Source organism: Pezoporus wallicus, unplaced genomic scaffold, assembly GCF_028554395.1.
Source record: "Pezoporus wallicus isolate ANWC-B61680 ecotype Strahan unplaced genomic scaffold, APGP_CSIRO_Pwel_v1 contig_4816, whole genome shotgun sequence".
Lineage (NCBI taxonomy): Eukaryota > Metazoa > Chordata > Aves > Psittaciformes > Psittacidae > Pezoporus > Pezoporus wallicus.
The window spans coordinates 5,527,475-5,551,036 of record NW_026640990.1 but is presented as its reverse complement, the minus strand read 5'-3'; positions in this window follow the sequence as shown (position 1 = coordinate 5,551,036).

The following is a 23,562-nucleotide window of genomic DNA, read 5'->3' as shown; positions in this document are numbered from 1 at the left end:
TTTCTATGAAAAATCCTTTCTAGAACTCAACATTACAAAAATATATCAGATTTACCCCAAACAATAACCCTAACATATTCAAACACTTTCTAAACTGAAGGGGTTTATTTCTTCTTCTTGGGCAAATAAATAAAATTGTAGGGCTTTTGAATCTTCATGTTTGCTGTTCATTTCACTCACATGTATACGCCGATAAGACAAACACTAAAACAGTCAAGCTCACAGATCAGTGAAATTATTAAATAAAACCCAACCAGATGAATTCAAGGAAAGACAACTCATAGTAATCTTTCAGGAGGCAAAAGAAATGCATGAGAGTGTTTCATGTTAATTTTGCTCACTGTTTTTTTCTTGATATTTCCCAACTGTTTCATCTTCAGCTCTAGGAAGTGAATTCTCAGGTCCTGGAACATTGCTGCAACTACCTGCCAAAATCACTAGCAGACAAGATTTCTAAGGTTCTGCCTTCTAAAGGTTATTTTCCCAAGTGAACTTCACTTCTTCATTTCCTATCCCATCTCTGAAGCATACTAAACAAGTTCTAAAAACCTAATACTGTACTTTTTAAAATATGGGTTTATATTTCATTGTTAAATCAATATGAAGATTAAAACTAAGAAGCTGACAGGTTTTTTCTTACATCCAATTAATAGACTGCAAACTCCAGGCTCATAGAGTTCTGGTCTCAAAGAAAAAAAAATAGATCTGCTATACATTGTTATGGAACATAAGTAAAATCCATCCTGTCCTTTCCAGCAAAATAAACACCCTGTGTATTACACACCAGTGTAATTTCCAAACCTGGTACTTCCGGACAACTTTTCAAATCGCTAATGCATTAAGCCGGTTCTAAAATGCATTGTTGATACTTGCTTAAAATGATTTTAAACTGGGAATTGCAACATTTTAAAACTTCAAGTGAGACACATTCAGAGAAGACAGAGTGAAACAACAACAGGTTTAGTATCTTAAGATGATAAATAGCCCAAGGCCAAGGAATGTTTAGAGTAATAAAGAACAACTTGCTGTGAAGGTAATTACAGGTAACTAGCTGATATTTTAGATAGACCAGATGGTTTCCATCGAGATTAGATATTTGGGATCCACACTGATGAAGAGAAACAATCTGCCATAAGGTGACCTGTTATTACAGTTGCTACACAAACAAAACCAAACCCAAAAAAGCAACAAAACAGATATGTGCCCTTAAACATAAACCACTAAATAGAAGAGCACCATACACACGCTGAACCAAAATACTATCTAAGTGAAATCTAGAAGTTAGTCTAAGCTGAAGTTTGTTCTCAAAACAAACTAAATCATTGGAATTAATAGAACAAAATCACTGATCTACTGAATTTACAAGACTGAGTCTTGAGAAATTTCAATGTGTTTAGTTATAAATCCCAATTTAAAAAACTCAACAAATTTAACCTTTACTGTGACAACAGCTAGATATTTGTAAAATAAGTTACTACCTAATGATTAACAACTCTGGAGTCAAATACGCCTTACACATTCTTCTCGTAGACTGGTGTGTAACCCTTTCTAAGTGCAGGAAAAGATAATACGCAGCAAATTTAGCCAGAGTAGCAGAAGCATTTAATATGTTTGTTATATATACAAATGTGCCTCCTGCCATACTTCAAAACACATGTTAATACTTCTCTTTTATGAGATCATATTTAGAACTTTGTAAACTTGGCTAGGTCCTCATTCTCCAGCAGCTGCTTCATATGCACATACAAGGACAGGAATATCTATACCTGCTAATACAAACCAAGGAGGACTTGATTCTCCCTCAGCTAACAGACCACAGGAGGGAACAGGCAGGGGCTGGTGATCTCCACCCTTCCCAGTACTCCAGCATCCAGATCTGTTGAGTACCTAATGGGCATCGGCTGCCACTCCAGGTGCAGCAGACCCCCAGGAGACAGGGGAAAGTAAGGAACAGTTACGTCCTGGCAATTCCTTGGTGCCACGATCACATTGGCATGGCAAAACTCATCAGAAGGTACCAGAATTCGACTTGAACCAGACTAAGTGAGCTCATCCTTATCAAGTGTCAACTTGGAAAAAGATAACTGAGCTTCCAAATTAAGAAATCAACTAAAGTTTGGCATTTTGTAAAGCTCAGAGGCTGTAAGCTTGAAGGCTCTTCAGTATGCCAGAAAGTTGATATCATCTGATTGATTCTGAAGGTATAACTTTGTCTCTGTGAAAGATCATTAAATGACATTGTCTCCCATTTATGGAAAGTTTGAGCCAAAATCCTATTAAAATAACTGAGAAATAACTAGCATTGTCCAGCCACTCATTAAACGTCCATCAGAAAAAACAAAGAACACCCCACAAAACCAATCACCTTATGACTACATACCAGCACAACCGCTACAAAAAGACAGACTGTATTTATATTTAGGAACTGAGTTACAAATAATTCTTTCTGACAAGATGAAATTAAGGATAAGTTATTTTAATATAATTCCTCCAGATGTAGCAAATTTAAGAAATAAAAATCATAAGGAAAATTTAAGATCTCCTTTCTTTTGTGTGCTATCTTTCTTTTGATGCTGAAAAAAAAATACTATGGAATACATCAGGTTTTAAATTGCATCTTTTCATTTTTATTCTACAATAGTATTGTTGTCTGTTTCATTATGCGATATCAATGGAGTTCCTATGTGGCAAAACCCGATGTGGAACATCATTATCAGGCAAAAAATACAAATAAAGCCCCTTACATGTAATTCAAGGTTAATGCCAGTAAAGTTATATGATCTACTTTAATACAGAAAAACAGGCACACTTTTGTTTTTGTTTTTGTTTTGGATTATTATCTCACTATATATATATATCTATCTCTAAAGAGAGAGAGATTATCTGTAAATACACAAGAGACAAATTTCTATATTTCCATCCCTTGAGTAGACTATGCAGTTGTTGTACAGGAAATAGTTTTTTTAAAAGTAAATGTGAATTAATGTCCTTTAAATTATAATGAAAAACAAACCTGTACCACAGGGATTCCCATGGATATTTTTATATTCAAAAGAGATGAACAACGGGGATATTATTACTCAACTAGCCAATGTAAAAATGACTAAAGTTGCCCACATTTCACACTACCATAAGTCAAACTAATTCAACTAGGTAAATCTATTAAACAAACAAACAAACAAAAACAACAAGTGCTGATTTTACCATATCTCCAGTTTATAAACAGGCTACTTTACATGTCGTTTTCTGCAGTTAAAAAACTTTTTTTCCATTTATTTTATTCAGGCATGTTAGTTAATTTAAGCCTTAGATGGTGCTGTCACTTAAAATTTCACATCACTGAGATATAGATCTATTTTTTTAGTATCACTTTCACATGAGGAAAAAATGACAAAACCCAAAAAAAAGTTAGAATGATAAAGGTTGTCAGGGTAACAAATTATGTATACAGACAAAAGGGTAAAATATAATTATGCAAATGGCAAAATAAAAGAAGGTAATTTACAACTGACACAGGAAATTACTGTCACAGTAAGCATATCCCATAAATCAGGTAGTCAACAACCTAATTTATAACTTTCTGAAAAACTGCAAAGATAAAATAGAGACCTAGAAAGGGATTTAAGTGCCTCATGTCTTCTTTCAGTAATGCACCTACTAAGGACAACATTAATAGATCAGCAGCACATTAAATAATTGATGCCACCTTATTACCCTCTTCCCTTTCTCACTAATGAGCAATTACGTCTTGTGATGACTGACTCTTTTCAACAGGGAAAACAACAAAATTTTTGCAGTACAGAAATGGCAGAAGCTCATAGGTCTGAGATTATCAACTGAAAAACATATTCATTTTCAAAAACATCAACAAACTTCTCAGACCAGAATAAGAGAGGCACTTCAGTGCATGCTTACAAGTCGATTGGAAAGCACAGTAGGAACTGACCTGTCTTCTCTCCGCAAACCAAGAGGCACATCTGAGTATGCCATTTTTGAAATGTTATACAACATTAAGTATGGGGGATGCTACACTACACACTACACCACCACCACATTTTGTTTGTTTGTTTGTAATGAGATACTTTGGAGACAAAAAATCAAAAAACTGTGTAGCTCAGAAGGAATGCGCAATGTCATGGTGATTTCTGGCCCCCAACTCTCCAAATTACTCCAGCACAACATAAAAACTAAACATCTCTCCAAGCCTTACTGATTTAATGAGGACTCAGTCACAGGTCTGTGTGTTTTTGTATATTAAAAGGCATAGGAAAAGGCAAGGGTGATTTTTGTGAATAAGGTCACACAACAGGGTGTGACAAATATTTGCAGAGGAAGAAGAGCAGCACAGATACTGAACTAAACACATCCAAGAACACACAGCATACAGGTCAAACAGACTACATGAGAGCAAGGTGTTCAGGAAAGATTTTTAAATTTCAAGGAAAAAAGTGATCATCTGTGTGGCATTCTAATAATACAAAGAAACAGGTAGACATAATGCAGCAGTAGCTTTCTTAGGTAAAACTCATCTTCCTGTTGGTACAGCTAGGGACTTCAGCAAGCACTGATATGACCAGGGTGGTAAGGCTGTAGTATTTGCTGTAAGTAGGGAAGCAGCAACCTTAAGAGTCTGTATTAAGGTTTCAGAAACAGTCTTGGCAGAAATGAATAAGTTAATTGCAACGTCACCCCATTTGTGACATTAAGTGATTAGACTGATTATGTGTCCATCTGCTCTGATTTGCCAACTGGCCTTCTCCATTCATTAGCAATCATACCCTGGATATATCATGACACAGGCTAGGAAATACATGCAAAAGAATTATGAGCATGGACCTGGGAGGGTAACAGCTACTCAGCATCATAAACACTAGGAACTCTGAATTGTACAATTAGCCAACTAGAAATAAGCACCTCTAGAGCAAACAGAATACAAGACGTACATCAAGAAAGAAGACATTTTCACTGTAAATATACACAAAAGCACAGGGACTTTAATCTTACAAAACAGAAGACTGTCAGTGAAGAGAGAGTTCAGCATAGTAACTATTTATCACCAATGCCACCATTTCCACTTGTACAGCGGATTTCATTAAAAACAGAGATCGCAGTTATTTGGCACTGCTTCTCCTTCCTTCACCAGGTCTAAATGCACTTTTCTCTGTGCAGCAAAATGTAGCAATACAAAGCTATTGCAAAGCATGCTCTTACTCTGCTTTGGTACAGGATCCTCTAAACAGGAGCTTCTCTGATGCAGAGCCTACTCTCACACCCCAAACCATGCATTACTGAACTCCAGTCAGCTTCACCATTGCTTCTGCAGATACAGAAGTGTTGTGCAATGTTAGCATCAAGTCAGGGAGCCAAATCTATTCCTGATATCATTACAGGGATGAATTTGGTGCTGGTGATTAAGATCAAAATTAATACAATTTTCAAGTAGCTAGAACTTTTCTACATGTTAGTTATCATAGAATCATAGAACAGTTAGGGTTGGAAAGGACCTTAAGATCATCTAGTTCCAATCCCCCTGCCATGGGCAGGGACACCTCACACTAAACCATAGCATCCAAGGCTCTGTCCAACCTGGCCTTGAACACCACCAGGGATGGAGCAGTCACGACTTCCCTGGGCAACCCATTCCAGGGCCTCACTATGCTTACAGTAAAGAACTTCTTCCTTATATCCAATCTAAAATTTCCCTGTTTAAGTTTGAAGTCATTACCCCTTGTCCTATCACTATAATCCCTAATGAATAGTCCATCCCCAGCATCCTTATAGGCCCCCTTCAGATACTGGAAGGCTGCTATGAGGTCTTCATGCAGCCTTCTCTTCTCCAGGCTGAACAGCCCCAACTTTCTCAGCCTGTCTTCATATGGGAGGTGCTCCAGTCCCCTGATCATCCTTGTGGCCCTCCTCTGGACTTGTTCCAACAGTTCCAAGTCCTTTTTATGCTGAGTACACCAGCACATGGGCTTTGAGTGTACACTGCCGGCTCCTGGTGAGTTTCTCATCAAGAAACATCAACATCCTCATGTCAAGGAAAGAGAACTCCTCCTACAGCCATTTTATGGTTTGTACATTATCATAGCTAATAGTTAATTTTTTTACAGAGTGAGGACTTGGCACTGTAACAGTATTTTTGTTAGCTATGTGTTCATGTTGAGGGAACAAAAATAGTATAGTTCTAATAGATGTATTTCTATTCATACATTCTACATTTTTCTCATGCTACCCCAAGGCTATAATTATATATGGTAATGAAGGAAATTAAAATTATTCCTGTTGCCTCTCTTCTTTATTAATCTTTAATGATTTTTAATTTGAATACTTTAATCCATCTTTTCATAAAAAGGATAATGCATTATTTCTTAAAAGGCCTTTTGCCTTTATTTTTTTCCTGTCACCCCTTTATACAACAGATTTCCAAAAACCAGGTAGGTATTTTGTTTCTGGTACATACTTTCTTATCAGTATTCAGAGAAACAACTAAGGGCATGAACATGCACACATCACCAGGACAAGGAGTGATTCAATAGAGCACATAAGCAAGTTTCTCTGTAAGAAAATAATTACGCCATTTCTTGTTCAACAAATATTTTAGACAAAAGCTGTTTACTGTAAGCTGTGCTCACTGCTGTGAGTAATCTTTTATTATTATTATTACTATTATTTAAATGAGGTAGAAAAACATGCTGAATGGTTTAGGAAAAACCAAGTTTGAGGAGCTTTTCTTTGCAACAAGCCAAGAGAAAAGGGAAGGCAAGCATTAAGTTTGAAAGTCCATCATCTGCAGCTGGCTTGAGAGAGGGCAGAAGAGCTTGGGAGCTAACCCCAGGCTGAATTAACCCTTCACCCCAGAAACCACTGCATGCTGCGGTCACTGCTTGGCACCAGAAACAAAGCCTTTCATAGCCTCTCTAGATACCTGCTGTCACAATTCTTACAATGAAACACTTGCAATCCCCCAGCCCTATATATTCTATGCCACCACTGACCTTTCACACACCAGTGTCCACCTTAGTTACTTTAGATCCAGCTGGAAAGTAAACAATTGGAAAAATAAACCACTCCCCACCACCTAAGCATAGGAGCTGAGGTACTTCTGAACATTTCACCCATCTTCATTAAATTCATAGCCCTGAAAAGTGGCATACATGCCACAAATTACTTCCTCCCCTGGAAGAAGTGGTATTTGGGTGACACACGCAGAACATTAGAACATAGTGACCATTAGTTATTTCTAGCATGCCACATATCACCCAGGCAACATTTTGGAACAATCCTCATGCAGCCATGAATGAGCAAACTGCCCTTTGCCTGAATACAGGAGCCATGAAGTGTGAGGGCAGGTCTTACTGAGTCCAAATCAGAGGGGGCAGGGGAAGGATACTCCATCTTCCAACTTCAAAGGAGGAGGTATGTATAACAGAGGTTAGTTTTAACAGGCAGATTAACTACCTCCAACAAATCTCTGTCAGAACATTTATTTGCAAAAATTCGGATGTAGTGATTCATCCATCTTTTCCACTGGAACTGTTCAATTATGTAAAAACACCCACGTATTTGTTTATACACATACCTTCTGCAGAGAAAGAGAGAAGTAGCCTGGAGGCTGAGTCTGGTTTATGAAATAGAAGAAAGCAGATTCAAGTCCACACTCCAAGAAGCAGCAGGATTTTGATCAACTGATGTCTTACCTTCCCACAGGTCACTCTGCACTGCCTTGCTGGCTATTCCAAAGTTAGCTAGGGTTACTCTCTTTGAACAGAAAAGCTGTGAAAGGCCTCAAGTTCAATTAGCTAGCTTTCTTTTCACTTATTTATCTTGAATAGAAAAAGTACTATTTAAAAAAAAACTTTCTTTTCTGACCCAACTATTTCATACATAAAAGAAACCTTTGTAGCAGGTGTAATATTCCTAAGAAGTGGTTAATGAGAAATACACATCAGATCTCAACTGGAATGAGCCTTTGATGTTGGTTAAGCTTACCTGTTGTGACACTAAAAAAAAAAGATCACAAGGGAGTGAGCATGCATTGCATTTCTACTGGGGGCTGTTACAATTGGATAAGGCACAGTCTTTTGGACTGTTCTACTTCAGGTCATGCCCATGATCTCCAAACCTCCCACCCAATCCCAGATACAGCCCACGAAGTCAGATTCCCCAACATTGCCCACAAAGGACCCACCTCCAGTTAGAGTAAGGAGAGCTTTGATTTCAATAGGTTTGCTTCAGCGGAAATCCTGTCAGGTCACAGAGTCCTTAACATAAGCTAAATAACACTCACAGCTGAGGTTGAAAAGAAATACTTTAAAAAAAACTGGTGTCTGAAAATATAAAGTAGGGTGGGCTTTTTCCAGCACACTGAACGCAACTGAGACAAGAAGATGTAAACAAAATTCTAACACATCTAACTTATTCACAAGAGTTTCTTTGATCAGGCAGTCTTTAAAAATGCATAGTGACAGAGGGGGGTTGTGTGTGAATGCCATTTGATTAGGATAAGCACAGCACTATTGCAAAAGAACACCACAGTTAAGCAGAGATCCAAGGAGAGCTCCTTGTCCTCTGCAAAAAGCAGAGGGAACTTCTTTCACCTCAGGCTCTCTAACCTGCTTAAGTTTCATTTTCCCTCCTCACATCTTTCTATTGCTTGACTGGCAGTGAGAGTTCCCCCTCCCATTTCAATTTATTGTAGCCACAGGAATGGAGACAACTATAAATTCACACATCTTTGTGCATATAGGAGTAACCACAGCAGGAATCTCATCTCCACAATAAAACCTTTCCAAAGCTAAAATATAAAATGGCTGCACACTTCACATGCAACATCCTGGTGAAAAAAAGAAAGAGCTAAATGACTGAAAATTGTAACAGACAAGAAATCATACATCCTTTTTTTTTTTTTTCCACTTTGATGTATTCAATGTGCACCCATTTGAAAAGGATATAAAAAAACCTCCAAAACACAGTTTCACAATGCTTTATCAGAATAAATATTTTTCAATATGCAAAAGCATTTGAAAGGCTAAAAGGATTTTCTTGTTACTGGCTTAAAAGTGATTTTCATACTTGAGTACATTATTATTGTTTAACGGGGCAACAAATGCATTTTACTGAGTGAATATCTAGTTCCCTGTGTGACAGCAAGTAAAAATGAACCAAGCTGCCAGCCACTGTGCCGTGCCTTTATGCACTCACCACAAAATTGAAATCTGTGCATTATGCCTATTGTACTTGAACTTGGCTTAAATTTAGCTGAGTTTGAGGGAGATGTACTTGCTAAAAAACATGAACAGAATATGTATTTCTATTTAACACCCACAGGACAGCTGAGATTTAAGTTTAAAGATAACAAAAAGTGACAGTAGGGGGTTGAGAAAAGGACAGGAAGGGGAGAAAGAAGAGGATGGGGAAACGAAATAAGCTTTAAGTTCTAAGACATGATTAAAAACTTGCTGCCATTGAAAAGTCATTGTTTGTAAGTTGCCAAAACCCAGTTTAGGAACTGTAAACAGAACTGTCCCTCTAATATTGTACTGGGGAATTGTGGACAGTGCTGCTCAACAAAAAGAGCTTGTAAAATATGTGTTCTGATTTTTCATTGCAACACAAACGTGCTTTGATCTGTTTTCCAATGCACTCAAATGATTCTTGCACAGAGGTCTCTTTCCTGTGGTGCAATGTAAGAAATGGCTGTTTGAAACAGAGAACAGCAGAATTAAAATCTGGCTTTATGTACAGGGCTTCCAGCAGTTTTGCAGGCTTCCAATGCAGTTCAAACTGAGTCTAGACAACAGTATTCTGCAGAAGTAGGGAATGCCTATACTAGCTTAAGCTTTGATTCTCCACCCAAATTTGATAACAAGAGAGCTGACTACTGCCTCACTGTTTTTATGGGTATCTGTGAACCCTGCTAGTTTGTGCAACTTAAGGAACAAGAAATACTTCCAAATGCACCTGGCTGGTGGAAGCCAAGGCACCACGGTGTTTCCACTGGAAAATAACAGGCTCTATCCTCAGAGCCCCACAAGAAACAGAGCTTCAACAGTCTTCCAGCCTTGGCTAGACTCAGGCTTAAAATCACATCCTGGGCAATACTTCGTACCAGTCACATCTGGATACCAGGTATTAACCATGGAGGTAAGGGACAACCTGCTCTCCACACTAGCTATAGGTGAGATTTTTTGAAAGCCTGAAATGTTAATGCCCCTTTCATAAAAATTAGCAACTTTTTGGTGCACGTTATCAGCTGTTTTAAAAGAACAAAAGTGCAAAACAAAACACTTTACAAAAGACAATGTAATACTAGTTTGGTCCTCTAGCAGGTGATTTATGATATAGTCTTCACAGACACAGTTTTGCCATACTGATGTTTGTGAAAGTCTATTTCATCCTTTACATAGGTTAAACTGGAGGCAACTAATGAGCACCTAGCCAATTTTTGTTCAATTTTGTTTATTAATTCTGAACTATTTAAATCCTTCTCTAGAAGTCTTAGTTTCTTCTGGTGCTTCATACAACCATCTAATATATTTTTTTGTAGAAAGTACTCTTCACCAGCTTCATTACAAAGTCACCTGGGTTAAACTGTGGCTGTTTAACCTGAAGGTTGTTTAATTTGACTTGGCTGACTTTGCAATGAAGCAGAAAAGATCACTGCATGATCCATTCTGCTAGGATGAGATGATACAGCTTTCAGTATACGGAAAATAAGAAGCTGATAAGGAAATGAGGGCAAAGAAGGCAGTATCTCAAGTACTGCAGCTATTCCTAAACTGGACAAATATATTCCATGCCAATTGCGCTCAAGCTTTCTATTCCAGTTACTCTTTAAATTTATTCAGCAGCAGTCTCAAGAAGGAGGATAAACTGGGGCTCCTACAATCATCCCCCCTATCTCTCCCTAGAGTACCTATTGTTAAAAACCTCATAATTTTAAAACAAACATGGCCTGATTGATGCCACAACTACAAGAGTCCAGAAAGTGAGAATGATTTAGCAAAAGGTTTATAAGAAATCTGGGTTAAATGACCAAACTCACCATCATTAAGGAACCCAGTGGCCAAGGCCAGGCAAAGAAGCCATTTTCTTGCGCAGCACCCAAGTGGCTAATAGCTCACACCTGCCTCTTTATGCCCCTTCTTGCTCAGTGTCCACTTTTCACTTCCTGCACTAAACAAGGCAAACACCTTATTTCAAAATTAAATGACTGCCTTATTTAACAAACATTCTTCCTTCCTCTGTTAACTGGTCAGTGAACGTACACCAAATAAGCCAGGGACTCTTTGGCAACTGTGGAAACTGCTACAACCTTAAAAACCATCTCAGACAGTTTCCTCCTATTTACCTGCTCCCTCCCACCTGCCTAGAAAGGGAAAAGGTAGTTTACACAAATGGTTTAGCTGCAGCATTTTCAGATTTTTAGCCGCTGACTTCATGATGTCAAAGGTGATTCTTTAAATACACGGTTTTTAGGTTATATCCACTTACAACGACACACAAAACATTCCTGTTAGGATGTTGCTAATAATACATCTATCTCCAAATGTCTACAAATTACAACTCATATTTTTCAGGCCAACTCTCATGATAAAACAAAATAATATTTTTTGAGGCACAATTAAATCTCACCACATTTGACAACTGTGATTGCTCTGTAATCACATCCTGATTATATAGAAATACAGAAATACTGACATACAAAACTGAGATCTGATATTTTTAATGCTTTATAATAAATCAGTTTGCAACAGCTTTTTATTGTTGTCTAGAAAAGTTAGCGTGTCTTTTTAAACCAGGAAGGTTACTATTTAATTTTGAAATGGATCCACTATATTTGAAATTGGAAACCTGAAATTGTTCCTGCTCAGAAACAAAAGGTGTGTCAGTGAGCACAAACCCCAAGGCTACTGTGACACTGCTTTTTTCAAGCTGCTTTTGAAATGAGTGTCCTACAGCTGCAGGGACATGTTGCAGGAGCTCCTGGCATACCAAAGCTGGTGCAGGAGGCCAGGAGGTGACATGAATGAGTGCTCAGAGAGAGGCAGCTGGCAGAAATAATTTTGAAGAGTGAGCTGCATCCCTAATTACGGAATTACATTTTGAGTAAGTAACTACAGGATGTGAATTTGCCGCTGTACTCTGGTGGGACCCTACCTGGAGTACTGCGTTCACCTCTGGAGTCCTCAGTACAGGGAAGATACGGAACTGCTGGAGAGAGTCCAAAGAAGGGCCACAAAAATGATCAGAGGGATGGAGCACCTCTCCTGTGAGGAAAGGCTGAGAGAGTTGGGGTTGTTCAGCCTGGAGAAGGCTCCAGGGAGACCTTATTGTGGCCTTCTAGTTCTTAAAAAGGGCCTGCCTATAAGAAAGATGGGGAAAGATTTTTCAGCAATGCCTGCTCCAACAGGACAAGGGGTGATGGTTTTAATCTAAAAGAGGGGAGATTCAGGCTGCACATGAGGAAAAAAATTACAATGAGAGTGGTAAAATACTGGAACAGGTTGCCCAGAGAGATGGCAGATGCACCATCTCTGGAAACATTCAAGTCCAGGCTGGATGTGGTCCTGATGTAGTTGAAGATGCCCCTGCTCATTGCAGAGAGGTTGGACTAGATGATCGTCGAAGGATCCTTCCAAACCAAATTATTCTGTGATTCTGTGAATTTTTGCTTTGAAGATCATTTCACTTGCCATGGCCTTAGCACTGCTGTATCTTTCACCTGATAATTATGGTAATTCTCCTCCTGGACCTCATCTTCACTGTTTTGAGTGGCATGTTAACAGGGCTAAATGAAGAGTACTGATGAACTCCTAGTCAACAGGCAATACTGTCCAGGGGGCAGTATGTGATCCAGGCAAAGACTAACTACTATTAGAGGATTAGAAACAGCCAACACAATACATGGATCACCCTGAAGATGTTTGTTTTGATGTCTGCAGACTGCTGAGGCACCAAAACAGCTTCCTTATCACAGCAGTTTCCTTCTCAGCTACAGAGATCAAGTCAAACCCATTCCTGGTCTACTCTGAGTACAGAGCCTTTATACATCGCTCTCCTGTCCTCTAGTAAGAAAAGAAAGAGGTGATTTTTTTGTATTACAGCCATCACAAAATGATAACTATTGGCTTTGCCACAGATTTAAAGGGCAGCGGTGCAACCACTGCCAAATTTCATTCACACAGCACACCTCAAAGTGGCTGGGTTACATCGCAGCGTTAGAGTACAGTGTGTCTCCCTCTCCAAGAGACCTGGCTGTATTACAACTAACCATGATCGTCTCTGAGCTTTGGCATCTGTTCTCAGGTTGATCTCTATGGCTTATTCAGGTCTTGCTGAGCATGAACCTTGACACACACTGAACTAAGGAAAGGAGCAGAGGTGACATCCTCAGTTGCTTCAGCTTACAAATACTGTTCCTGGAGCAAGGGCAACCTTCACTGTTTGCAACCCCATCAATGACAGCCTCCCAGGCAGGGCATTTTCTGGATAACAAGCTCCTGGCATGACACCTTGCCAATAAGGTCTGAGGCACAAGAGGATTTATCCAGGACCACAGAGCAACCTGCTGACAGAGCCAGATGAGTGCAGCCATCCCAGACATTGCAGACATCACTGTCTGCTAACCATTTCCAATCCAGCCCTCCTCTTACAACTGCTAACAGCCATGCAGAAAGAGACATTTGTGCAGCCTTTGTAGGGGAAAGTCTTACTCCAAAATAAGGTTGAGCATTGGAGATTTGGGAATAGGGGAGTTGTTTGTTCTTCACAGACAATTACTGGCCATGAATCATTTACAATGAGGATAATGAGACACTGGAGACACTGAAACTGAATTAAAAATGATGGTCCTGATCTTTATCTTTTTCCATTTTTCCCCTTAATAAAATTGCATGGGATTTTCCTAGACAGGAGAAGCCCTTGCTGCTAATTAAATTAACTTCAAAGATTTAGAAGTAAGTCTAAAACATTTGAAGAACTAAAACACAAGAGTAGACAGGAGAATAGCAAGCCTGCTCCAAGACTGTGTTAAGCAAACTTTTTTCTTTGCAACTACAGAATCCATTCCTACATATAAAATACACTTTCAGGAAAACATTCTCTTATTGCACACAAAAGATGACCTTCTGAGTAGACTTCAGTGCTTTTCATCTCTCCCCTTCCTTACCCCTCTAGTAAGTTTTCTCATGGTCAAGATATTCCTAGAGCTGACCAAAAACTTCACACTATTTTTCTTTTTCCTTGCCTAGCTATCAGTCTGCATCATTGGCCCTTCACTACAACACAGGCACTGAGTTGCTGGAGCAGGTGCAGAAAAGGGCAACAAGCTGGTGAAGGGTCTGGAGAATAAGCCTTATGAGGAGCAGCTGAGGGAACTGGGGTAGTTTAGTCTGGAGAAGAAAAGACTCAGGGGAGACACTGTCACTTTCTACAACTGCCTGAAAGGAGGATGAAGAGACATAGTTGGTCTCTTCTCCCAAAGTAACAGGACAAGGTAACTGCCTCAAGCTGCACCAGGGGAGGTTTAGGTTGGATATTAGGAAAAATTTATTCACAGAGAGAGTAATCAGGCATTGGAATAGGCTGCCCAGGGAAGTGGTGGAATCACTGTCTCAAATTTATGAAGTGTTCAAAAACCAAGTAGATGCCCTGAGTGACATGGCTTAGCGGTGGACTTGGCAGTCCTGGGATAACAGTAGGACTTAATGATCTTAAAGGTCTTTTCCAGCCTAGTTGACTCTAAGATTTTATGGCAGATAGGATCTGTTGTCAGGCAGTGATGGAGTTCACCCACACTGCTGCTACCAGACACAGCAGCTTAGTTGAAGTAGCTCTAATTTAGCCATAAGCATAGCCAAAGAAGTAAATATTGTGACTTTTCCCAAACCAAGCTTTTAAATATTTCAACTATTTGGTAAGGTTTAGGAAGAAAAAAAAATCCTGAAATACCTGTTTTCCACAGAATGGAAATTCTACCTTTTGCACAGCTCTGCACTTCCCTGTGTAGTTTGAATTACAGAACAGGACATGGTTATCATCTTCATCCAATGCAATCAGAAAACACTTGATTTGATATATTAACTGGTTACTTTTAATCTTGTTAGTGTTATTTTTACAATCCAGAATCTTCCAAAGTTCTTATCTGTAAATGTGTGCTGAATGGTTAAAAAAAAAAATTATTTCCTCCCTTTTCCATATATTTTGAGTACTAGAAAGGCAAATCCTTTCAAACTATTGTCATGAAGGCTAGTTCAAGCAAATTCTTTCTTAAGAGCTTTAGTCTGCCACACTTTTTATCATACAGATTTCCAGGGATCTTACTATGGGGCCAGGATAACAACAAATACCTACATGCTTAAACCCCATTCTCAGAATGCCTTACACCTCCAGCAAGTGACCATTTACTGGGCCCAGGGCTGAGGTCATGAAAGCCAACACAGAGCCACTCCCACCAGCGCTGCATCAGACTTCTACTGCAGCTGTCTGCCTATATGTAAGGCCACAAATGAGATTCTTATAAATAGACAACAGAAAACAAACCCCATTCCACTTAAAAAGAATGGATGAGGGAGAGGGGGAATATGAATCAATTTTTTCCCCTTTTAATAACTTCCTTTCATGAAGATTGCAGTAAGTAATAGCTACTACATAGATGCTCTGATGCATAGCTCACAGCAAGCACACAGATGTGGTTCTGAGCTAGTGAACAAAGATAAGCCTGCAATGGATAACTCAATGTATTTTGTCTGCCAGTAAGCATGACAACATACATAAACTCTTCATTCTTCTCTAATATTTTTAAAAGAGATTAATGGAAAATTTTCTTTCAGTTTTAATACAACTTCTAGTATGCCAAGGTGTAGTACATGCACAACACTTTCCAGCCCCATGTGAATTTTTACAGCATGCCCAGAAAATACGGGTTTATTGCATAAAAGCTGACACAATCACAAATGTAATGGAGAGAATAGCACTGCTGTAATTTCTGATGAATCCTGTCCATATGGTTAGTAGATAAAACTTGTACGAAGAACTATGCTTTTTTTTTCATTCACCTTTTCTAACTTAAGACTTCTCAGGGGTTTCCTGTCACCTAATTTTTTTGTAAAACAGACCTATGAAACATACCCCTTTGCTCATGGTGTATTATTAACAACAGATGATAAAGTATCAAGTATACTGTGCTGCAGTCAAATAATGCAGAAGCTAAAATCATTGGATAACTGTTATTTCATGAACAGCCTTGCACACATGCTGAGATTAAATTAAAGACTGAATTTCTTAAAAGTTTAAAGAAATCTCAAATGAGAAAAGATGCAGGAGATTCTGGCTTAGTTACACATGCATGAGCTACTAACTTGAAACTAATAAACAAAAATCTTCTCCAGAATTTCTCTCATGCAGAAAGTCTGAACAGAATAAAATTACCTTAAAATGTACATAACAGAAACAGCATGCTCATAGGAAGACATCAGCCATATTTCTAAAAAGGCTAAGATGGGTCTAACACCAACTCCTGAAAGGCTATGGAAGCTGTCCAGTTTCACCGCTCTTCCCTTCAAAGATTACCATGCACCTGCTGGGCCATCACAGCAAAGACTAACTTCAGAGAGAGGCACTCTAGGCCAGCAGCCACAGAGAACAGCTGGTTGTCAGACCACTGCCAACCTACCACTCCCCATGCAGGACTGCAAAATACTGCTTTAGACTGGCTGCCCAAGAACAAGGTCAAGACATTATGCCCAGTCTGTGGAGTCACAGAGACATGCTAACACAATCTCTGAAGTCTGATCTGCAGTGTTCCTAAGTTGGCTGAAACAATATCTGAAAATACCAACTTCCTTGTCATTAGTCCTTAAACTGGTGCAGTTATTCTCCAAATACCTCAGGGCATATGATTTCCTTATTTTGTGTGACACTTCTTGAAGATGCAAACTAAAACCAAAACAAGCCAAAAATGTTAAGGAGACACATCATTAGATAGCTAGTGGCCAGGCCAGAGCAGTGTCTGCAACATGAGCCAGCAATGCTGCTAAACTGCAAGAGAAAAATCAGGGGTTACTCTTTTCTGTCCCAAAACTCACTAACTTCCCACCACAGGAAGAGAAGACCAAGAGCGATTGCTAATAGTGCCCAAAATCTTTTTGAATGTAAGCATCCAACCACTCCTCGCAGGCTGAGGCCAGGGGTTCATTTCAGATAAGCGAAATATTATTGCATCAGAGTGATTAAAATAATCATACAATATCATCTATATTGTACTGCAGGCCTCTTTTTTTTTAAAGACATAGCACTTTAATTCTGTGTTATCTCAAAGCAAATGGGAATCATTTGACTAAAGGAGGCAGAAATGAGACAGAGATAATCAGTAGGCCATGGCCAGAGCCAAAAATGGAGACCAGATTTCTCAACTGTGTTTTCTGTTAGGCTGTAGTGTGTACACGTGCAGGATTAACGGTATCATAATGGAAGTTTTCTAAGCCAATCGTGTCCTTTGTGACTCTTAACCATTGGGGTTATTATCAAGTAAACTGCATTTCTCATAACTGCTTCAGTCATTCTTGCATTCAACTTTATCGCATGTTAGCATTTCTGACAGAAAAAAAATTATAATTTCTTTGAAAGGGAGCAGTTAAAAGAAAAATCCCATTTTCAGTTACACCCAGATACTGCTATAACCCAGTTCTGTGACAGTGACAGCTCACTGCAGTTCCAGCTTTTCCCATTGTTTTCTACTGTGTACTGCACAAAAAATGCCAATTATTCAGTAACCAGGTTCATTATCATTCAACTATAAAGAATTCATTATAAATAACCTGCATTTACCTTTTCAGGATGAAGGCCAGCTAGTGGCAAGTAAAACAAATTTCCAGCATAGGGGTGAAGCGGTACATCCCAGAGGATGCAGCACAGCACCCCCACTCTCACAGGGAGACAGGAAAAACCAAGCAGGTCCAAAAGGCTGAAGGATTTATCCTGAATCTTTCTGTGTTCCACAAACTTGTGTTCCCAAAAGCCAGACAGCATCAATTCCATTGAGTAGCAGGTCCTGGGGATATACTTCACTTGGAAACCCTGGGTTTCATAATTTCTAAAATGCTTTTTACTCCCCCTGCCCTCAAGAAGCAGAGAAACTTTCTGTCAATGGTCCAGCTACAAAGTAGCAAACCATATTTTTATGCATATATATTTATATATCCATCCCAACTAAATTCTCTATGTTTCACCAGTTTTATATGCTGCCTGCTTCATAAGCAGTAATTTCCTCTACTAGGCAACCTGTCACTTTACCCTAAGCACTGAATTTTGGAGAATCTGCCAGTGTACCCATACACACTCCCTCCCCAATCCTAGGTTATGGATAGGGACAGAGATCAAAGCCATGCTATTCGTGTGCCCTTGCACAGGACTTGCCTGAACTGAATCAATTCCTACGCCACACACTTCATCAGAGGATGAGGGTGAAGTTAAGAAAGACTCAAGACCAATCAGAGTTTTCCTTAAGCTTCAAAAAGAGAATTAGTCTCCTGTAATACTCCTCTAGCATTTCAAGTGTCATGAGCTTCACTTAATTTAGAATTCACATTTGTCTTATGCTGTATGTACACCAGACTTTAATGCAAATCAAATCAGATTATCTACTATGCAAGATTAATGCGTGCCCTGTAAACAGAAGTCTTTTGAGCTTGTTGAGGAGAGAATTTTTGAGACCTTTTTTCATCTTCCTGCTCTTGACTCAGCTTTAAGGTGGCATTTAGAAGCACAGATAGTGACTTGTAAGTTCTCACTGATATTTAGCTTGCAATTTCCCCTTCTACTTAATGACTGACTGATGCATTTATTTATTTCTGACTTTGAGAAGCCCTTTTGTCTTTGATTGTTCCCTGCAGATGAGTGTCTGTTTGGCATGTTACTCTGATCCTATGGCAAAACTGCTTCAGTTTCCACCTTCTTAGCTCTATCAGCACATGTCCAAATGATTACACCAGACCAAATGATTACACTTCTTTCTAATGCAATTATTAGTTTTTGGCTGTCAGAACAGTTTATGTAAAGTGATTTGAAGACATTTTGAAATTAAGGGCTTGAATTCATTCTCACTCCATGGCTTCTACTGCAGGTTTCATATCTATAAAGAGATGTTGATGACAGGTCTAAGGTTTCCACAAATGGTCAAATTTTGCTGCTAGGACAGTTCTTCAGTCTCTTATTTTCTGTCTTGTTTTGGTATCTGTGGGGTAAATGAATAGAATCATTCATGCAGATTTCTTCATTTTGGTGTAAGCTTCTTCACTGAAGATTTCTCATTGCTGTTGCCTTGCTTTCTCTCTTCCTCCTTTGAGGATTCCTAAGTGACTGAAAATTGCAGGCTTGCCCCTCTTTACTCCAGTTTTAGTCTGTTTCTTCCATCAAGGTGACATCACTTGCAGATTGTGCAGAGCACAAATAACACTTCTAATAGAGAGCAACAATGCCATCCCATTAAAGTTTAAGGGCTTCTGACAAAGATGAGAGAAGGCATTCCAGGCTTACTTTTAAGCGTGTAGAATCACTAAAATGACACCACTGAGGATTGTTTTCTTCTTTTCTTTTACTTTTACTCACAAGGTTTGCATGCCTATCACAATGCTTTGCCAGCACTGTCCTTTTATTGAACATCCTCCTGCCTCCCCAAGCTTGTGGAGCTGACGCAGCCTCCCCTTTGATGCTCTTAGCATTTTCCATGAGGTCAACTCCACCCAAAAGATCTGTCCTTTGCTCTGTCTCCATGTGAACTGTCTCCATGTGAAATCTGTATATCCTTCTGCAAGTAGTCACTCTGTTTTAACTTCAGCCAAGTTTAGGAGCATGGAGATGTGGCTGAGAGGAGTAATTCAGCCTGCAGTAGAAAGATTTTGTACTGAAGAGTCCCCTTCAAAGGGACCAAGATCATGGTTACTCACATCCCTGGAATCAGCTACAGACATGACTGACAGTGTACATTTGTCACTTTACACAGTCACAGTTTACTTTCTCAAGCTGGTCCCTCGTGAGCCCTCCATCCCTCCACCCCTCCACATTATTTGGCAAACACGTTATTCCCTGTAGGTGCTTATCTACCAACTTTAAGAATATCTACTGTTTCTGCATTGGTTTTGCATTTTTTTCCCCAAGTACAGATGTACCACTTTCTACCTCCTTTACTCCCCACTTGCTGGTCTGCTTCTCATTGTGTCTATACAGATTTTACGTTACTCCTAGCTCTCTTCCCTGTCTAGATCACTACAGAAAAAGCACTCTGTACATAAGCATCTGTACTGGTTTTGGCTGGGATAGAGTTTATTTTCTTCACAGTAGTTAGTATGGAGCTATGTTGTACGTTTGTGCCAGAAACAGCACTGATAATGCAGAGATGTTTTCATTATTGCTGAGTGCTAACACAAAGCCAAAGTCTTTTCTGCCTCTCACATCACCCCATCAGCAAGCAGACTGGGGGTGCCCAAGCTGGGAGGGAACACAGCCGGGACAGCTGACCTTAAATGACCAAAGGGATATCCCCATACCATAAGATGCCATGCTCAGAATGTAAAGTTGGAGGAAGAAGAAGGAAGGGAGGGCATTTGGACTTACGGTGTTTGTCTTCCCCAGTAAACGTTATGTGCAGTGGAGCGCTGCTTTCCTGGAGGTGGCTGAACACCTGCCTGCTGATGGGCAGTAGTGAATGAATTCCTGTTTTCCTTTACATATTAAGCTGCCTTGACCTCAACCCATGAGTTTTTTCACTTTTACTCTTCTGATTCTCTTCCACATCCCACTGTTCTGACTCTGTGTTACAGTTTACTTAACACAAAAATAAAATTAAATTGTTAAGAATATGTTATTGTGGCTTCCAATCAGGGTATTTCTTTCTATTATATCCTTTAGGAGTTGTAAAAGGATCACTATTACAAAATTATATATACTAAATCATCACTAACATCTAACTATCCAATGCAACAAAAATCAAGATGATCATTAGAGAAAGAAAAAACAAAAATATTTTTAAGGTAATTCCTGAAAACAGGAATTATAATTACTTAGTACAGCATGTATAAGGCAGTAAAACCTTTCTGTACTTAGAAATTTTCAGGCCAAGGATTTGTTTGAGTTTAAGACTCTTTTTTTCTTCTCCCTTTTTAGCTTCCCTCCATCTGCAAGGTTTGGCAATGCCAAGGTACCATTTTGCTCAAATTAATACTGAAGCTTATAATTTTCAACTTAAGTTTATCAGCATTTTCTAACTTACATTTACTGCTCAGTTACCAACTAAACCTAAAATTTGCTCATATGTAGCTGGAGATAAAATGTGCAACAAAGAAAGTGGGAAAATGGGACAGAAATCTCGTAACAGTTGCTAGTCCTGAACACAGAAGCTATTTCTGGATGGGAATAAACAGAGGACCTAAAGAAATCTATTTGTTGGCAAAGTGGCTGGCAGGGAATAAAGAAGAACATTAGTCTCCCATTTCACTCTATAGAGCATGAAATGACAATCATCTATGGCAGCAGACTGTAGCCCACAATGAGCCCCAAGCACTATCAGCAAGTTCATGGCAGAGAGTGAACCCCAAGAGAACAATAGAGATGGTGATGACCAGGGGAATGGCCAGAGGCAGCACCTGCGGCTTGGATTTGTGGTGTATATATCCTTCTAATGACACGCTCACCTTATGTGATAAAATCAACTGTCTGGTGTGGCTTTCTTATCCATTTTTCACGTTCAGATTAAATGTTTGATTTTGGTTTTAACTTTACAGGGGATGACCAACCATAAGAGAGTAAGAAAATATAGTAAGATAACAATCTGTAGACAAGCCTTTTTGTATGGCTGACCATACTGTATGTAAACCCAGAGATTTCAACATGTTTCCTTATCACAACCGTGCAGAGAGTTTGCCACAGGCTGCCTTAATTTTAAATACAGAACCATGCATTTCTGCCATATTTATGAGAAGTATCCTTGTCATAAAGCATCTCTATAATTATATTTAGCACAACAAACTTTAGAAAATAATTACAGAAAAAATGTTAAGCCTGCATTTTTGCTTGAAATCCTATTTCTGCAATGGAAATAGTTCCTTGACAAGGCAAAGGGAAGGTGGATGTCTTCAATACTCTCTGCTCTTCTATTTTTAGCTGTTTAAAATGTTACCCTGTGGGGTTATGGTTGGAAAGATGTGAGTACAACTCAAATAGCAGATATTCAGTAGCTGAAACATACGAAAGAAAGAAAATTAGAGAAATTATATAATTAATAAACCTATACTCTGTAAAATCTCTTCTCTGTTGAGAAACCCAATAATCCTAACCCATATCATTGTTACTAGGACTTCTGAGACTTTTTTCTGAGTTGCTTTATTTATATCTATGCTAGCTGACTGGCAGTACATTAGGATAAATCTCAGGCTCACTGTCATGAGTGGATCAACTTTCCTAATTACTGATCAATTTTTTTTTCAGCCCATTTCTCATTCTAGTACCCAGTGATTTCCCTAATTCACACAATATGGCCTTTAAATGTCAAATCACATGGAGGAAAAAAAGCATTTGCTAAATATGAAAGCTATCCATAAAAACACTGAGCAGAAAGTGACCGATCCACCAAATTACCCTCCTCCCCCTTCACTACAGGCAGCAAGCCATGACCACTCAACATTCTAGATACACATTTTTCAAGATAAAATGACCCATGAAAGATACATCAAAAGGGGCTTCCAAAACAAAGAAAAGGAACTGCAGCCCCTTTCGGGGTCACAATTGCTTCATCAGAGCTTTATCCCTCTTCCTCTAGAGCTACATGGGATTTCCTGGCACAGCAGGTGCTGGACCCAGAGGCATGCACCCCTCTCCTAATTTAGGAATGCATCAACTTATGGTGGGGGGGCTCCTTCCTGCTTGGAAAGGGCAGACAGCCACCTAGTGACAATGCACTTTAAATTTTATAATGATTTCTTTCAAATTAATAGCTTTCATGAGCATAATCAAGTATTTCAAGCTCTGAATGCATGATGATTAGGATTAATTACTTGGATGATGAATTGGGCCAAGTGAGAGCTTGCCCTGTAGTAAAGCTACATGCAAGAGCTGGCTGTATTCTTTACTGCTGTTCTCCAAATTTAATTAAGATGTTGCACATGCTTTTGGACCTAGGGATTATAAGCAAAGTTCACATTGTTCAGCAATAGTGAGCTGGATGAGAAAAGGCAGAATATTTCCATCAACATGCATGGTGTAACACAGGCCCTTGATTATCACAGCTGCTCAGGTAAAAAGCTACTTGCTACACCGTTTGCACCTGAGCAGATGTAGTCCTCCCAGTGGCCAGAAATGATTGATAAGATAAATACTCTCCTTCTTATTCAGCTTTGGTTATAGTCCTGTGACCTGATTTCAGCATAAAAATACCTGACTGGCCATAACTGTGTACCCTATAAACACAATAAAGGTATCCTTCAAGTTTTATTTTGCGTGGACATAATTAACTTCTTGATGGGACAGCCAAGTTGAGCATCTCCTCCAGCACCTTACTGTTCTGAA